General features: G+C 42.6%; 1 pseudogene; it reads left to right on the forward strand.

Moving 5' to 3' along the window:
* The first annotated feature begins 3,169 nt into the window (after positions 1–3,169).
* On the forward strand, positions 3,170–4,150 carry LOC147984126 (dirigent protein 5 pseudogene; annotated as a pseudogene).
* Positions 4,151–6,054: the final 1,904 nt, after the last annotated feature.

The raw sequence follows: 6,054 nt of genomic DNA on the forward strand, positions 1-6,054 counted from the left end.
ACACACCTTTTACTTGTCACTCATTATAGTGAAAGGGGAGGTGTTAATGATGTTCAAATCATTCTTCAAAGTGGTGAGAAACCATTCCCAAGAGTAAGTTGACTCCACCCCCACCATCCCCATTGCAATTGGAAATATGCAATCATTGGGATCAATCCCAACAGCTGTAAGCAGCACACCCTTGTATTTGCTCTTCAGGTGAGAGCCATCAACAGATAGAATTGGCCTGCACCCCCTCAGGAAACCTCTCTTGCAAGCATCATAGGCCCAATATAGTGAAGATAGGTGATCTTTTGGAAGCAGGTCACCTATTTCCTTCACTTTGGTTGTGCAAACAATGAATTTGCTCCCTGGATTACTTCTCCTCAGTTCTTGTCCATAGTCCCACAACTGGCTGTATTGTGCTTTCTCATCACCATGTATGATTTTAAGTGCAACACTCCTGGCCCTGCCAAGCTTCATTCTCACTGGATTAAGCTTGAACTTCTGCTGAACTTTTCTTCCAAATGTACCCAAGTCCATGCTCTTGTTGTCTCTGAACTCATCCATAAATATCTCAGTCAGGTACTTCACTGTCAAGCACTTGGAATCCCATGTTTTCTGACAGGTGTGCTCTCCATTGTACTCTCTGATGACAATGCTTCCTGTTCTATTGTCTCTAGATGCTTTCAACCTCCAAGGGCAATCAGGTTGACACACACCAATGAATCTCTCTGCCTCATTTCTAGCTTTAATGATTTTCACTCTGTTTTTGACTGTGTATGTAGTGACTGCTTCCCTTAGCTCTTTCATTTCTCCAAATACTTGCCCAACCCTGAAGATTGGGTTGCTCATGTCCATTTCTACATTGAATATTCTGAATGTATATTTCAACTTCTCCAACTCATCTTTTGACAGGTTGAGCTCATCATCATCCAGTGGATCTTCCTCCTCAAATATCTCTTCCTCTTCTTCATTGTTGTCATTCAATGATTTGTCCACATTCTGAGCAAACAAATCATCATCTCCATCTTCACAATCATAGTCACTCTCATAAAAGTCTGAGTCAGTTTCATTCAACTCTTCTTCTCCATCATTGTTTTCAACTGCATTATCTGCATTGTCTGCATCTGCATCCTCTCCTTCCATTGCATTCTCTGCATCATGATCTCCCTCTGCATCCTCTCCTTCCTCTGCATTCTCTGCATCATGATCTGCATCCTCTCCTTCTTCTTCATCCTCATTTCCATCTGCAGTTGGGCATCCTTTTAGTATGATTTTAGGATATAAGGTCTGAATCTTGTTCTCCTCATCAACTAACAAATCCAATGTCTTGGCTTCTCTGCTGGACCTCACCATAGCAGCTATAACATCTGGATTGTCCACACAAAGTAGGCCATCACCATAGTCTTTATCTGGCAAAATCCAATACACCTTGATTTGAGGGTCTGTAGGGTCATAGTCCATCCTTGCCAAGCAATACTTGATCATCCCCAGTGACCATGTGTCTGAATGACAGTAGTCAAAAGCTTGATGACTGCACCCAATGTAAGAGAACTTCATTTCTCTTCCTATGCATTCCCCCAACAAAATCCCACTGTGCTCAAACTCCACTGAGGAAAACTGGCTAGCTTCTCCATTTGTCACTGCAATAATTGACACATTAAATTTTTAGTGCACAACACATTCAACTATAACTGAATCATAGTTTCAACTGACAAAGTACAGTGCTCAAACTCTAACTGAATCTGTACATGATTTTCAAACAGAAATATGTACTGAATATCAACTAAAAGACCACCCTTTCATCACAAAACAATAGTAAAAATGCTGACTTTCATCTCAAAAAAGCTTGTACTTTTGCCAAACAGAGAAAGTAAGCATTTTTTCACTGAAATATCGACTGAAAGACCACCCTTTCATCACACTTTACAGTGAATTTACAGTTCAGTGCAACAATAGCATATAATCTCTGAATATCTGAACAATAAAATCACATCAACACATGACCCCTTTCCTCTCTAACCTAAAGGACCCCCCTTTCCCTGTATGCTACCCAAAACCCTAGGTCAAATCCCCTCACATTGCCCTTGATTGACCCCCCTGAATTCCCCAAATCAGCATCAAGAAACCCTAGACAAGCTCATGGAAAGTACTTCCCCTAGGAACCCTGGGGACGCACACAACCAACCCTAGTGAGCAGATCGACCCAAAATTCACACTACATCGGCATGATCGGCCTAATAAACCTAACCACTCCGCCGGCAGGAACAGAGGAAGCAGAGGAGAAGGCAGAGGAGGCAGAGGAGTGCTTACCGTATTCAGGAGGCCACTCGCCAAGTTCCCTACGCCGCGGCTCCATGGCGCCGATGAGGCCGACGGCGGCGTCGCCTCGCAGGAGCAGGAGCAGATGAGGAGGAACAGGGGACGGGCGAAAGAGAAGGGAAAGGTTTTGGAAGGGGTTTGCATCGGGCCCGACGACCAGGGGGTTTTCTGTCGGAGGTATGGTATGGACTGCTCTGCGAAATTGCTAAAGCGCGAGGTTTTTTTTTGTAAAAACACGCATCGGGCCCGACAAAGCCTACCTGGCGCGCCACGTGTGCAGTTCGGGCTGGCTTTGTATGAATTTGTTACAACAGTCAAGTTGGAGGACTAGTTTTGTGGGGTTTTTTAGTTTTTGTATGAAATTGTTCCCGCCCCTACAAGTTTATGTACCAATAGTGGTATTAACTCTTACTTTGACGTACCAACCATGCGCTGCCTCTCTGGGCATTGCGTCCGTTCCAGTGAACCAACTAACTTTATCCCATGAACGAACATTCTCTGATCCAAACTAAGAAACGGCAGTTCATGTGTGTGGCTTTTGGAAGCCGACCTAACCTGGGACGCTCGTGTGCACCTCATCGCGAGGCTGACGTCTGACTGCCCAGCAAGGGAAAATAATCGGCTGCCCAATAGCAAAGATGCTTAATCGTTTTTAGGGTTTGCTTTACCTTGTTATATGGAGCTACCCACCGCGCAGCCGAATCAATTATAAACAAGATTGGTCACTTGAAGTGCAAGAGAGCTTAGAATCTAAGTTACTAAACTGAGTACTTTCAGTACGCATGCCCCACGGCTCCATGCAGGCATGCATGCACCTCTATAAATAGCATGCACAAGTCGAGCTCTCAACACCACCACAACACGACCTGCCAGGCACTACATCTAGCTTGTCGATTCTTCGGAGCTTACACTCGGTAACAGTTGGTCTGTCAACGATGCAAGGCCTCGCGCCATCTTCCAAGCTGTCTCTGACCGTCGTGGTCGTGGTGCTTCTCCTCGGCATGGCGGGCGCCGCCCACGGCCTGACGAGGGTCGTCTCCAGCAGCCCCGACGAGCCGTGCATGAACATGACGCTCTACTACCACGACATCCTCTACAACGGCAACAACACGGCCAACGCGACGACGGCGGCGGCCACCAAGCCGACGGCGCTGGCCACGACCTACTGGAAGAACAGCACCTACTTCGGCGCGCTGATGGTGTTCAACGACCCCATGACGGTGGGGAAGGCGCTGCCCCTGGCCGGGGAGGAGCCGGCGGCGCGCGCGCAGGGGTTCTACTTCTACGACAAGCAGGAGTCGCTGACCTCCTGGTTCGGCTTCTCCATCGTGTTCAACTCGACGGCGCACAAGGGCACGCTCAACCTCGTCGGCGCCGACCTCATGGGCGACGCCACGCGGGACTTCTCCGTCGTGGGCGGCACCGGCGACTTCTTCATGGCGCGCGGCGTCACAACCATCCGCACTGACGCCATCGAGGGCCTCTACTACTTCCGCCTGCAGATGGACATCAAGCTCTACGAGTGCTACCTCTGACTCTGACGATACAGCATGCATGCATGCCCCTGTGTGTGTGTCAATTGATGTGCTGCTGATGTTGTTTATGCTTTTCCATTTGTGTGTGTGTGTGTGTGTGTGTGTGTGTGTGTGTGTGTGTGTGTGTGTGTGTGTGTGTTTGTGATGGGTTTTATGCTTGTGTGTCATTGCCGCGTACGCCCATAAGTACGCGAAATGCTCCGCACTCTTATTCATATCTTTACTGTTTAGCAAGATTGATCGGTTTGTAAGTGTTAGTTCAGGAGAGGTATCTCTTCTAGAGAACTTTTTACAGATTAAATTTGTCGGTGTCACATAGTCTCACGACTCTACCATAACATATTAGTCACGGAGCATTCCAAATGAACTGTTTAAAAGGAGACACGATATTAGGGATTCTCCCGTGAGCCCTTGATCTGTTGAAGATTCATGACCATGCAGTTATGTATGGGTTTTAGTATTGCCATGTGCTCTTTTGTATTCACTCTAGCACGTCAGCACGTCTGACATTTTTGACCTATGTCTTCTGGCCAGCTTTTGCTTCCAACATCACTTCTCCTCTCATTCGAATAGTAGTTATTTTCCCTTAGGGAAATACAATTTGGTTCCTGGTTGTATGTACACCCTATATGAAGATTTCTTTTAATAATTAAACAAAAAATTAAAATAGTTCAGAAGCTTTTTTAGAATAAACTTAACTTACTTTTGTACTAGTATATAAATTTCCATGAAAAACCCAACGTTGACTTTACATCAAAAAAGACAAAATTTATTTGCTATTATAGGTCACTATTCACACTATTTTGACCAAAATTTTGTCTTTTTTGAAAAGAAGTCAAAGGGGGATTTTCTTTTTATGAATTTTTTCTCACAAGTACAATGTAAGGTCAAGTTTATTTCAAAAATATTTTTAGAATTTTTGTTGAATTACTATTTTTTTCCATATAGGGTGTATATGTCCCCATAGACCAAAAGTTCCCTCCTTTTCCCTCACACCTATTTTTCTCTCCCACCAACTAATACATACATCATGAATTTTTTGGAGACTGGTATCTTTTGAACCATGAATCCGATTGGTGACTTTTTTTTAATATCTAAATAGTTCGCATCAAAAAATTTAAAATAAGACCAATATTAGGTACATTTCAAGTAATTTTATTTCACTGATTCCAAATTACATACTTCACTCAACTAAAATATATATTTCATAATTAGTGTGAGATTAAAATATGAAATCAGAATACAACTAGTATATATAATGTGACACTCAAATATGAAATTGAAATTGCACATTAGCTTGTTTCACAAAAATCATTTCACTTTTCACTTTAACTAGAACATAGATTTCACTTTTCATTAGCTTGTTTCACAAAAATCACATATATTTCAATTGCACATTTTTGAAATAACATATTTCACTTTTTTAAAAAGAATTATTACACATTTTTAATTAATCACGTTCACAAGTTGACATTTTAGTTTCATATCTGGGTTAAATACGTTTCTAGTGAAATAGGTTGGTTTCACATATTTCTATTGAAAAAGAGTTTTTCTTCACATTTTTTAGTGAAGTAGGTTTGTTTCACATATGAAATGTGAAACATTGAAATTTAAAAGTGTTTGAAATGTATCAAAGATTGGTCTTATTTACAGGTTTTGGCGGCAGGAGTTCAAATATATAAAAAAATCAAAATCAAACATTTGATTCAAAAGTTATGAGTCATTTAACAATTTTGAATGAAAAATAAAATGTAAGTTTTTAGTGGAGAGAGAGAACAAATAGCTATGCATGCAACATACTATCTCCGCACTCTCTCCCACCTTTATGTAAAAGGCTGACACAAGTACGCATGCAAGGACAAGTGCTACAGAACAATCTGACAAACCATCGCTTTGTGTTGTGCTGTATTGACATTTTCCAATGTAGTATTGAATAAACAATGCTAAAAATCTTCCGCAGCGCTCGGATCATGATGCATCAACGAACGGCCAATGCAGGCACAGAGAGGTCCTGTCCACGGTAGATTTTCCGCTTCGGATATTCACTCGGTTGTAGTTACGTGATGGTGTGCAATGTGGGTACAGTCGGATCCCGCTACACATGATGTTGATGGCTATATGAAACCGCCACGTCATCTATAGTCATTCATATAGTAGTATGCGCTATAAGGTTGGCTATTATATTAGTAATTTTTTCTACATTCTCTCTTTCTCT

This window comes from Triticum urartu, chromosome 2A (assembly GCF_056163025.1).
Source record: "Triticum urartu cultivar PI428250 chromosome 2A, HENAU_Tu73, whole genome shotgun sequence".
NCBI lineage: Eukaryota > Viridiplantae > Streptophyta > Magnoliopsida > Poales > Poaceae > Triticum > Triticum urartu.